Source organism: Manis javanica, chromosome 3, assembly GCF_040802235.1.
Source record: "Manis javanica isolate MJ-LG chromosome 3, MJ_LKY, whole genome shotgun sequence".
NCBI lineage: Eukaryota > Metazoa > Chordata > Mammalia > Pholidota > Manidae > Manis > Manis javanica.
The window spans coordinates 152,613,127-152,625,530 of record NC_133158.1 but is presented as its reverse complement, the minus strand read 5'-3'; the positions used below and the strand labels follow the sequence as shown (position 1 = coordinate 152,625,530).

Genomic DNA, 12,404 nt, shown 5'->3' with positions numbered 1-12,404 from the left:
TTTTATTAAGGTATTGATATACAATCTTATGAAGGTTTCACATGAGTAACATTGTGGTTTCAACTTTCACCCATATTATCAAGTTCCCCCCTACACCCCATTACAATCACTGTCCATGCTATAGAGTCATTACTTGTCTTCTCTGTGCTATACTACCTTCCCCATGACCTACCTATATAATGTGTGCTAATTATAATGCCCCTCCTTCCCTATGGTAATCTCTAGTCCCTTCTTGGAGTCTGTGAGTCCACTGCTGTTTTGTTCCTTCAGTTTTGCTCTGTTGTTACACTCCACAAATGAGGGAAATCATTTGGTACTTCTCTTTCTCTGCCTGGCTTATTTCACTGAGCATAATGCTGTCTAGCTCCATCCATGTTGTTGCAAATGGTAGGGTTTGTTTTCTTCTATGGCTGAATAATATTACATTGTATATATGCACCACATCTTCTCTATCTGTTCATCTACTGATGAACACTTTAGTTTGCTTCCGTATCTTGGCTATTGTAAATAGTGTTGCAGTAAACAAAGAGGTGCATATGTCTTTTTGAATCAGGGATCTTGTTTTCTTGGGTAAATGCCAGGAATGGAATTACTGGGTCAAGTCATATTTTTATTTTTAGTTTTTTGAGGTACCTCCGCATTGCTTTCCACAATGGTTGAATTAATTTACATTCCCACCAGCAGTGTAGGAGGGTTCCCCTTTCTCTGCATCCTCACCAACATTTGTTGTTCCTTGTCTTTTGGATGTTGGCTATACTAACTGGTGTGAAGTGTATCTCACTGTGGTTTTAATTTGCATTTCCCTGATAATTAGCAATATGGAGAATCTTTTCATGTGCCTGTTGGCCATCTGAATTTCTTCTTTACAGAAGTGTCTGTTCAGATCCTCCACCCATTTTTTTTTTTAACTGGGTTATTTGCTTTTTGGGTGTTGAGGTATGTGAGTTCTTTATATATTTTGGATGTTAACCCTTTATCAGATGTGTTGTTTACAAATATATTCTCCTATACTGTAGGATGCCTTTTTGTTCTGCTGATGCTATCCTTTGCTTTCAGAAGTTTTTTAGTTTGATGTAGTTCCATTTGTTCATTTTTTATGTTGTTTCCCTTGATCAAGGAGATGGGTTCAGGAAAAAGTTGCTTATGTTTATATTCAACAGATTTTTGCCTGTGTTTTCTTCTATGAGTTTTATGGTTTCATGACTTAACACTCAGGTCTTCGTTCCATTTTGAGTTTACTTTTGTATATGGAGTTAGACAATAATCCAGTTTCATTCTCTTTTATGTAGCTGTTTGGTTTTGCCAACATCAGTGGTTGAAGAGGCTGTCTTTTCCCCCTTGTATATTCATGGCCCCATTATCATATATTAATTGCCCATAGATGCGTGAGTTTATATCTGGGCTCTTGATTCTGTTCATTGATCTGTGGGTCTGTTCTTGTGCTAGTACCAAATTGGTTTGATTACTGTGGCTTTGTAGTAGAGCTTGAAGTTAGGGAGCATAATCCCCCCAGCTTTTTTCTTGCTTCTCAGGGTTGCACTGGCTATTTGGATCTTTTTTGGCTCCATATGAATTTTAGAACTCTTTGTTCTAGTTTGTTGAAGAATGCCGTTGGTATTTTGTTAGGGATTGCATTGAATCTGTTGATTGCTTTAGCAGGATGGCCATTTTGACAATATTAATTCTTCCTATCCATGAGCAGAGGATGTATTTCCATTTACTGGTGTCTTCTTTAATTTCTCTCATGAGTGTCTTGTAGTTTTCAGGGTATAGGTCTTTTACCTCCTTGGTTAGGTTAATTCCCAGGTATTTTATTCTTTTTGATGCAATTGTAAATGGATTTGTTTTCCTGATTTCTCTTTCTGCTAGTTCATAGTTAGTATATAGGAATGCAACAGATTTCTGTGTATTTATTTTGTATCCTGCAACTTTGCTGAATTCAGTTACTAGTTCTAGTAGTTTAGGGATGGATTTTTTAGGGTTTTTTATGTACAATACCGTATCATCTGCAAACAGTGACAGTTTAACTTCTTCTTTACCAGTCTGGATGCCTTTTTATTTCTTTGTATGAGACAAAAATTTTTGTAATGCATATATATTCCTAAGAAAAGTGGCTCATTATGTTTTTGTTAATGCTTGGTCATATCCAATGTAAGTTAGTTTCTTAAATAGTAACTACTTCGCAAACTGGAGTTACTGTGGAAATGTGAATTTTATATAAGGAAAGAAGCACTAATTTAGAGCATTAAAGGAAGAAATCTGTTGGGATATAGGACACAATACTTCTTCACTAGTGGCTGATAACAGAGTTGGAGATTGAGGATTATCTAGATGGATGGGAAAGACATATCAAAAATGTCAAAATAAACTTACTCCAAAGATGATCTTTGCTTAATTCATAATTTTTCCCTGAGTATGCCTGGGGATGGAGCTTACCATAGTACTTTTGGACTATATCCTTCCTAAGCGTGCTTTTAAAACATACCTTTCAGAGTCAGTGATACAGTTTTTATAATTTTGGCTTATGAAAATCTAATGGTAGAATGGAAAGGGGAAGCATTTTTTGGTTTAGTGTTCATTGGCTCAATGATTAATATAATAACCCCAGAAACTCTTATAAATTATTAGGTAATTTTCTTTAATATGGCTTCTGGTTATGTGCATTCTTTAGTATTATAATCCTTCTTCAATGCCAAAGAAAATATTTTCTAGACTTCAGATTTGGCTTTTACAAAACTAAACATTTTTCTTGCTATCATTAAGATGTTAGATGATTTTGGAGACCACTACAGAGTCTTATTTACAAATGGAGGGAGCTAGGATTATGGAGCGTATATAAACAAAATCCATCTGGTATTTATGAGTTTGTGTTTATAAAAGCAATTCCCACTTTACCACTGATCATGTTTTTTTTGTTTTGTTTTGTTTTGTTTTTTGAAAGGGCATCTCTCATATTTATTGACCAAATGGTTGTTAACAACAATAAAATTCTATATAGGGGGGTCAATGCTCAATGCACAGTCATTAATGCATCTCAAGCCTAGTTCTCTTCAGTCACCAATGTTCTGAAGCATAACGAACAGGTTCTTACATGGTGAACAAATTCTTACATAGTGAATAAGTTCTTACATGGTGAACAGTACAAGGGCATTCATCACAGAAACTTTCGGTTTTGATCACACATTATGAACTATAAACAATCAGATCAAATATGAATATTCGTTTGATTTTTATACTTGATTTATATGTGGATCCCACATTTCTCCCTTTATTATTATTATTATTTTTATTTTTAATAAACTGCTGAAGTGGTAGGTAGATGCAAGATAAAGGTAGAAAACACAGTTTAGTGTTGTAAGAGAGCAATTGTAGATGATCAGGTGTGTGCCTATAGACTATGTGCTAATCCGAGCTAGACAAGGGCAATAAAACATCCATGGATGCAGAAGCTTTCTCTCAACACAGGGTGGGGAGGTGAGGTTCTAAGCTTCACCACTGTTATTCCCCAATTTCTCACCTGATGGCCCCCCTGCGACTGTGCCTGTCTTAAGTTGTTCCTCCCTTGAGGAATCTTACCCGTCTCTGGCTAACCAGCCATCTTCCGGGGCCATACAGGGAAATGTAAAGTTGGTAAGTGAGAGAGAAGCCATATTGTTTGAAAAGGTTAGCTTTTTATTTCTTTGCAGATTTATGCCCTGTGGCTTCTATGCCCAGCACTTGTCTCGAGGTATCTTTACCACCTGGAGGAATTATGATACTCAGTAAATTCGATATGAGGCACGAATTCTATTTAAGGGTTGTAATTAGGAAGGAAGAAGAAAAGCTATAGAGGTAGCATATGGAAGAAAACATGGGAGGATTGATTATTTCTTTGACATATCTTCTTGTAGAGTACCTTAAGTATGTATAGGTTTTAAACTACTAACTAACTTGCGCACACATATTAACATAATAGGAATACGGTAAACAAAGCAAATCTATAATTACCAGCCATCTCCAGTGAAGCCCAGAAAACCATTTAGGCACCCTAGGCATTTGTGAAAATTAGTCTATGATATGATGGATATTGTCCAACTGTACCTGAACAGTCTGAGAGAAGTCAGACAAATTAAAGCAACCCTTTTCTGGGATCTGTTCACATCCCATATGGTCTTTTAACCGTAGATAGTCTATAGTTGTAAGATTTTGGAGCGCTACAACTTGCACCCCTCCCAACTCCTGATTGAGTTCCAATGGTACAGATCTGGTCAAATTCGTTGTGTCACTGTATGCACATGCCAGCCTAGACATCTCCCTCCTCATTCCAATGGCAAGTCCAGGAAACAGTGGGGTGGACGCAGCCACAACCGCAGCATCGCCCGGATCCCTGTAGAGGCTTTTTGATAATCATCCCCTGGCACGAGTCCTCCAGAGAGTGCTGATGCCGGAAGCTCCTTCTCATATCGTATCTTAGTTCATTTTCTGGGTAGCCAAGCTAGGCCTTGATCTTCTGCATAGAAACAAACAGACCCTTTGCCCACACTTTGACATGCCCTCTATACCACTATGCAGAACTCATTGGAGGTCAGCACACAGGAACTGATTTTTTAAAAATCTTTAATCCACACTTACATGAAGAATACTATGTTTACTATGCTCTCCCCTATATCAGGTCCCCCCTAAAAACCACATTACGGTCACTGTCCATCAGCATAGCAAAATGTAGAATCACTACTTGTCTTCTCTGTGTTGTACAGCCCTCCCTTCCCTTTCTCCCTCCCCCCACTATGCATTCTAATCTTAATGCCCCCTTTCTTCTTCCCCCCCTTATCCCCTCCTGCCCACCCATCCTCCCCAGTTCCTTTCCCTTTGGTACCTGTTAGTCCATTTTTGGGTTCTGTAATTCTGCTGCTGTTTTGTTCCTTCAGTTTTTCCTTTGTTCTTATACTCCTCAGATGAGTGAAATCATTTGGTATTTCTCTTTCTCTCCTTGGCTTATTTCACTGAGCATAATACTCTCCAGCTCCATCCATGTTGCTGCAAATGGTAGGATTTTTCCTCTTCTTATGGCTGAGTAGTATTCCATTGTGTATATGTACCACATCTTCTTTATCCATTCATCTACTGATGGACATTTAGGTTGCTTCCAATTCTTGGCTATTGTAAATAGTGCTGAGATAAACATAGGGGTGCATCTGTCTTTCTCAAACTTGATTGCTGCGTTCTTAGGGTAAATTCCTAGGAGTGGAATTCCTGGGTCAAATGATAGGTCTGTTTTGAGCATTTTGATGAAACTCCATACTGCTTTCCACAATGGTTGAACTAATTAACATACCCACCAGCAGTGTAGGAGAGTTCCCCTTTCTCCACAGCCTCGCCAAAATTTGTTGTTGTTTGTCTTTTGGATGGCAGCTATCCTTACTGGTGTGAGGTGATACCTCATTGTAGTTTTAATTTGCATTTCTCTGATAATTAGAGATGTGGAGCATCTTTTCATGTGTCTGTTGGCCATCTGTATTTCTTTTTTAGAGAACTGTCTGTTCAGTTCCTCTGCCCATTTTTTACTTGGGTTATTTGTTTTTTGTTTGTTGAGGAGTATGAGCTCTTTATATATTCTGGACGTCAAGCCTTTATCGGATCTGTCATTTTCAAATATATTCTCTCATACTGTAGGGTTCCTTTTTGTTCTATTGATGGTGTCTTTCGCTGTACAGAAACTTTTCAGCTTAATGTAGTCCCACTTGCCCATTTTTGCTGTTGTTTTCCTTGCCCGGGGAGATATATTCAAGAAGAGGTCACTCATGTTTATGTCTAAGAGGTTTTTGCCTATGTTTTTTTCCAAGAGTTTAATGGTTTCATGACTTACATTCAGGTCTTTGATCCATTTTGAGTTTACCTTTGTATATGGGGTTAGACAAAGGTCCAGTTTCATTCTCCTACATGTAGCTGTCCAGTTTTTCCAGCACCGTCTGTTGAAGAGACTGTCATTTTGCCATTGTATGTCCATGGCTCCTTTATCAAATATTAATTGACCATATATGTTTGGGTTAATTTCTGGAGTCTCTAATCTGTTCCACTGGTCTGTGGTTCTGTTCTTGTGCCAGTACCAAATTGTCTTGATTACTATGGCTTTGTAGTAGAGCTTGAAGTTAGGGAGTGAGATCCCCCCTACTTTATTCTTCTTTCTCAGGATTGCTTTGGCTATTCGGGGTCTTTGGTGTTTCCATATGAATTTTTGAATTATTTGTTCCAATTCATTGAAGAATGTTGCTGATAATTTGATAGGGATTGCATCAAATCTGTATATTGCTTTAGGCAGGATGGCCATTTTGACGATATTAATTCTTCCTAGCCATGAGCAGGGGATGAGTTTCCATTTGTTGGTGTCCCCTTTAATTTCTCTTAGGAGTGACTTGTAGTTTTCAGAGTATAAGTCTTTCACTTCTTTGGTTAGGTTTATTCCTAGGTATTTTATTCTTTTTGATGCAATTGTGAATGGAATTGTTTTCCTGATTTCTCTTTCTATTGGTTCATTGTTAGTGTATAGGAAAGCTACAGATTTCTGTGTGTTAATTTTGTATCCTGCAACTTTTCTGTATTCTGATATCAGTTCTAGTAGTTTTGGAGTGGAGTCTTTAGGGTTTTTTATGTACAGTATCATATCATCTGCACATAGTGACAGTTTAACTTCTTCTTTACCAATCTGGATTCCTTGTATTTCTTATAATTATTTGTTTTCTCTGATTGCCGTGGCTAGGACCTCCAGTACTATGTTAAATAGCAGTGGGGAGAGTGGGCATCCCTGTCTGGTTCCCGATCTCAGAGGAAATGCTTTCAGCTTCTCGCTGTTCAGTATAATGCTGGCTGTGGGTTTATCATATATGGCCTTTATTATGTTGAGGTACTTGCCCTCTATTCCCATTTTGCTGAGAGTTTTTATCATGAATGGATGTTGAATTTTGTCAAATGCTTTTTCAGCATCTATGGAGATGATCGTGTGGTTTTTGTCTTTCTTTTTGTTGATGTGGTGGATGATGTTGATGGATTTTCGAATGTTGTACCATCCTTGCATCCCTGGGATGAATCCCACTTGGTCATGGTGTATGATCCTTTTGATATACTGTTGAATTCTGTTTGCTAATATTTTATTGAGTATTTTTGCATCTACATTCATCAGGGATATTGGTCTGTAATTTTCTTTTTTGGTGGGGGTCTTTGCCTGGTTTTGGTATTAGGGTGATGTTGGCTTCATAGAATTAGTTTGGGGAGTATTCCCTCCTCTTCTATTTTTTGGAACACTTTAAGGAGAATGGGTATTATGTCTTCTCTGTGTGTCTGATAAAATTCCTAGGTAAATCCGTCTGGCCCCGGCGTTTTGTTCTTGGGTAGTTTTTTGATTACCGTTTGAATTTCTTTGCTCGTAATTGGTTTGTTTAACTTTTGTGTTTCTTCCTTGGTCAGTCTTGGGAGGTTGTATTTTTCTAGGAAGTTGTCCATTTCTTCTAGGTTTTCCAGCTTGTTGGCATATAGGTTTTCATAGTAGTCTTTAATAATTCTTTGTATTTCTGTGGAGTCTGTCATGATTTTTCCATTCTCATTTCTGATTATGTTGATTTGTGTTGATTCTCTTTTTCTCTTAATAAGTTGGGCTAGAGGCTTATCTATTTTGTTTATTTTCTCAAAGAACCAGCTCTTGGTTTCGTTGATTTTTGCTATTGTTTTATTCTTCTCAATTTTGTTTATTTCTTCTCTGATCTTTATTATGTCCCTCCTTCTGCTGACTTTAGGCCTCATTTGTTCTTCTTTTTCCAGTTTTGATAATTGTGATGTTAGACTATTCATTTGGGATTGTTCTTCCTTCTTCAAGTGTGCCTGGATAGCTATATACTCTCCTCTTAAGACTGCTTTCGCTGTGTCCCACAGAAGTTGGGGCTTTTTGTTGTTGTTGCCATTTGTTTCTATATATTCCTTGACCTCTATTTTGATTTGTTCATTGATCCATTGATTATTTAGAAGCATGTTGTTAAGCCTCCATGTGTTTGTGAGCCTTTTTGTTTTCTTTGTAGAATTTATTTCTACTTTTATACCTTTGTGGTCTGAAAAATGGGTTGGTAGAATTTCAATATTTTGGAATTTACTGAGGCTCTTTTTGTGAGCTAGTATGTGTTCTATTCTGGAGAATGTTCCATGTACACTTGAGAAGAATGTATATCCTGTTGCTTTTGGATGTAGAGTTCTATAGATGTCTATTAGGTCCATCTGTTCTAGTGTGTTGTTCAATGCCTGTGTGTCCTTATTTTCTGCCCGGTGGATCTATCCTTTGGGGTGAGTGGTGTGTTCAAGTCTCCTAAGATGAATGCATTGCAGTCTATTTCCCTCTTTAGTTCTGTTAGTATTTGTTTCACAAATGCTGGTGCTCCTGTGTTGATTGCATATATATTTAGAATAGTTATATCCTCTTGTTGGACTGAGCCCTTTATCATTATGTAGTGTCCTTCTTTATCTCTTGTTACTTTCTTTGTTTTGAAGTCTATTTTGTGTGATATTAGTACTGCAACCCCTGCTTTCTTCTCACTGTTGTTTGCCTGAAATATGTTTTTCCATCCTTTGACTTTTAGTCTGTGCTTGTCTTTGGGTTTGAGGTGAGTTTCTTGTAAGCAGCATATAGATGGGCCTTGCTTTTTTATCCATTCTATTACTCTGTGTCTTTTGATTGGTGCATTAAGTCCATTTACATTTAGGGTGACTATTGAGGGATATGTACTTATTGCCATTGCAGGCTTTAGATTCGTGGTTACCAAAGGTTCAAGGTTAGTTTCTTTAGTATCTTACTGCCTAACTTAGCTCGCTTATTGAGCTGTTATATATACTGTCTGGAGATTCTTTTCTTTTCTCCCTTCTTATTCCTCCTCCTCCATTCTTCATATGTTGTATGTTTTGTTCTGTGCTCTTTTTAGGAGTGCTCCCATCTAGAGCAGTCCCTGTAAGATGCCCTGTAGAGGTTGTTTGTGGGAAGCAAATTCCCTCAGCTTTTGCTTGTCTGGGAATTGTTTAATCCCACCATCATATTTAAATGATAGTCGTGCTGGATACAGTATCCTTGGTTCAAGGCCCTTCTGTTTCATTGCATTAAGTATATCATGCCATTCTCTTCTGGCCTGTAGGGTTTCTGTCAAGAAGTCTGATGTTAGCCTGATGGGTTTTCCTTTATAGGTGACCTTTTTCTCTCTAGCTGCCTTTAAAACTCTTTCCTTGTCCTTGATCCTTGCCATTTTAATTATTATGTGTCTTGGTGTTGTCCTCCTTGGATCCTTTCTGTTGGGGGTTCTGTGTATTTCTGTGGTCTGTTCAATTATTTCCTCCCCCAGTTTGGGGAAGTTTTCAGCAATTATTTCTTCAAAGAGACTTTCTATCCCTTTTCCTCTCTCTCTTCTTCTGGTACCCCTATAATATGAATATTATTCCTTTTGGATTGGTCACATAGTTCTCTTAGTGTTGTTTCGTTCCTGGAGATCCTTTTATCTCTCTCTATGTCAGCTTCTATATGTTCCTGTTCTCTGGTTTCTATTCCTTCAATGGCCTCTTGCATCTTATCCATTCTGCTTATCCTTCCAGGGTTTGTTTCACTTCTGTGATCTCCTTCCTGACATCTGTGATCTCCTTCCGGATTTCATCCCATTGCTCTTGCATTTTTCTCACCATCTCATCCCACTGCTCTTTCATTTTTCTCTACATCTCTGTCAGCATGTTCATGATTTTTATTTTGAATTCTTTTTCAGGAAGACTGGTTAGGTCTGTCTCCTTCTCAGGTGTTGTCTCTGTGATCTTTGTCTGCCTGTAGTTTTGCCTTTTCATGGTGATAGAGATAGTTTGCAGAGCTGGTATGAGTGACCGCTGGAAGAGCTTCCCTTCTTGTTGCTTTGTGGCCTTCCTCTCCTGGGAGAATAGCGACCTCTAGTGACTTATGCTTGTCAGTTGTGCGCAGACAGGGCCTCTGCTACCTGCCAAGTTTATCTCTGCTGTTGCTGTGGGTGTGGCCTGGCTGGGGCTGCTCCTCCAAAATGATGGAGCCCTGTTGGAGGGGGAGCGGCTAGGAGGCTATTTATCTCTGTAATGGGCCTCTGTGCTACCTGTTGCCCAGGGGGTTAGAGTGCCCAGAGATCCCCAGATTCCCTGCCTCTCGGCTAAGTGTCCTGTCCTGCCCCTTTATGACTTCCAAAAAGCACTCTCCAAACCAAAACAACAACAGCAACAACGAAAGAGGAAATAAAAAAAAGGAAAAACTGCGCAATTTTCTTTGTCCTCAGGCGCCAGTCTCAGGCAGCCGCTCACCGGTCTTGCTGCCCTGTTTCCCTAGTATTGGGGTCCCTGTCCCTTTAAGGCTTCCAAAAAGCACTCGCCAAGAAACAAGGGAAAAATGCACAATTTTCTTTGTTCTCAGGCGCTGGTCTAAGGCACCCGCTCACCAGCCTTACTGCCGTGTTTCCCTGGCATTGGGGTCCCTGTCCTTTTAAGGCTTCCAAAAAGCACTCACCAAAAAAAAGGAAAAAACCACTTCAGTTTCTTTCCACCTGCCGGGAGCCGGGGGGAGGGGCGCTCAGGTCCCGCTGGGCCGGGGCTTGTCTCTTACCCCCTTCATGAGGCGCTGGGTTCTCGCAGGTGTGGATGTGGTCTGGATGTTGTCCTGTGTCCTCTGGTCTCTATTTTAGGAAGTTGTCTTTGTTATATTTTCATAATTCTATGTGGTTTTGGGAGGAGAGTTCCTCTGCTCTACTCACGCCACCATCCTGGCTCCGCCCCCCCGATCATGTTTTAAAAATTGATTTTAAGGTCTGTTGTTTGTAATCTAGAATACATTTCCCCTTAGAACCAAATATTCTACATCATGTCTAGATTTCCACACCAGCTCTCAAATGCCTTTTTAGCTCCTGGCATTCCTGACAGGTCCCCATGGATACCAATACTGTTTGAAAAATAGCTGTCATGTACAATGCTGCTTTCTGGACAAGTGAGATTTGTTGCCAACTGGGAATTCTGGATATTTCCTTTCCCTCACCTCCTGCAAGTCATGCAATGAGAGAAACTCTAGAAAGAACACAAATTAATTAGAAGAGAGTGCTAAGGAACTCACCCAGAGCAAAGCACAGAGAAAGCAATTAAATAATAATAGAGCAGTTTTAAGAGATAAATTAAGAGGCTTCTAGAATAGGTATAGGAGAAGAGAAAATAATAGAAAATCAGACAAACAGTATTTGAAGAGAGAATTTCTGAGAATTTTTATGTGGAAGAACAAAATGTCAATACTTACTAAAATAAATTTGAATAATAAGGTAATTAATTATAAACTAATAGTAAATTCTAAGTGACAGAAATTATAAAATAGTGGTAATCAATATAATTCACTATTGAAGCAGAGTTAATAAAGGGACCAATGGACTAGAATGAAAAACTAAAACAGATTCAACTGTATAATGGAAATTTGATATAATAATGGAATTGGCATTACATATTAGTACAGAAATGATGTAATAAATGGTTCTAAGTATTCATATTGACAAAGTCATATCCCTTAACTGTCCAAAAATAATTCCAGTATTATATACTGCTAGTAAGTTTATAAATTAATAGGAACTCAAATTTGTATAATAATATTGACCTGTGTTAAGTTTCTATTGCTGCTGTAACAAATTACCATAAATTAAGTAGCTTAAAACAACACAAAGTTATTATCTTAAAATTCTGGAAGTCATAAGTTTGAAATGCGTCTCTCTGGGTTAAAATCATGGTGTCAGCAGGGCTGTTCTTTTCTGACAGCTCTAGGAAACAGTCTGTTTCTTTGTTTCTCTTAGCTTCTAGAGGTGGTGTGTATTCCCTGGCCCTGTTCCTCCATCTTCAAAGTCAAAAACATTGAGCTGTGTTCTTTACATACCACCTCCTCTCCAGTTCCTCCTCTTGTTCTTCTGCCTCCCTCTTTTATTAACAAGGACTGGGCTTGCCTGAATAACTCAGGGTAACCCCTTCATCTCAAAGACAGATAATTAACAACTTTAATTACCCTTTGTTTGTATGCAAACAAACACATTCACAAATTCTGGGGATTAGGACATGGATTTCTTTGAGGGACTATTCTTCTGCCTACCACAGAAACTATCTAGTAAAGGTGAAGTTGCTTCTGCCTAATGACTCTGCAGTTTCATTTCTAGGTACAGTCCTTTCAGAAAATTTGCATATCTTCGAAGGAATTTATGTGGGAGTTGGGGCATTATTTGATGGTTAGACACTTAAATTATTTCCAATTTTTATCAGCAGAAGTAGGGATAAATTGTAGTCTCTGAGTACAATAAAATATTTTACAATAGCTCAAAACAATGAGCTAGAGGCTAGAAGTGTCAATGTGGACATTTCCCAATAACAATATCTTGCAG

General features: G+C 38.4%; 1 long non-coding RNA gene across 4 annotated transcripts in view; it reads left to right on the top strand.

The window, feature by feature from the left end:
- Window positions 1–12,404, top strand: part of LOC118970490 (uncharacterized) — a 200,721-nt gene that overhangs the window by 101,861 nt on the left and 86,456 nt on the right. The window lies entirely within an intron of this gene.